Source organism: Tupaia chinensis, unplaced genomic scaffold, assembly GCF_000334495.1.
Source record: "Tupaia chinensis unplaced genomic scaffold, TupChi_1.0 Scaffold000201_1, whole genome shotgun sequence".
Lineage (NCBI taxonomy): Eukaryota > Metazoa > Chordata > Mammalia > Scandentia > Tupaiidae > Tupaia > Tupaia belangeri.
In genome coordinates this window covers 1833468-1833836 of record NW_006159676.1, presented here as the reverse complement: position 1 = coordinate 1833836, position 369 = coordinate 1833468, and the positions used below count along the sequence as shown (strand labels likewise).

The 369-nt window shown below is 46.3% G+C and overlaps 1 protein-coding gene across 2 annotated transcripts in view; it reads right to left on the bottom strand.

Moving 5' to 3' along the window:
* LRRC25 (leucine rich repeat containing 25) overlaps positions 1-369 on the bottom strand; it is a 10495-nt gene that overhangs the window by 1831 nt on the left and 8295 nt on the right. The gene's annotated exons all lie outside the window — the stretch shown is intronic.

The window sequence follows — 369 nt, the reverse complement described above, 5'->3', positions numbered from 1 at the left end:
CTCCCCCCCCCCCAAAAAAAAAGAGTTCAGTAGGGACCAGCAGGTGGCGTGGCGTGGTGGCTAAGGCACTGGACAATCCTATATGGCCAACTATGGTTCAAGTCCCAGACCTGGTGGTTTGCTTTCCCACTTTCCTTCTCTCTCTCTCTTTGTCTCTCCCTGGTCAAATTAAAAGAAATGAATGAATAAATAAAATTAATTTTTTTTTAAAAAAAAGAGTTCAGGGTAGCTGAGTCCATTCTTCATATTTACATAAGAGGAAGCCGAGTTTAGGAGCTGAGTTCGAATTCCCAGCCCAGCCGGTCTCTCTCCCCTTTCTCGGAGGAAGCCAAGGGGTCGATGACTCAGAGAAGATTCTGTGGGTTCAGC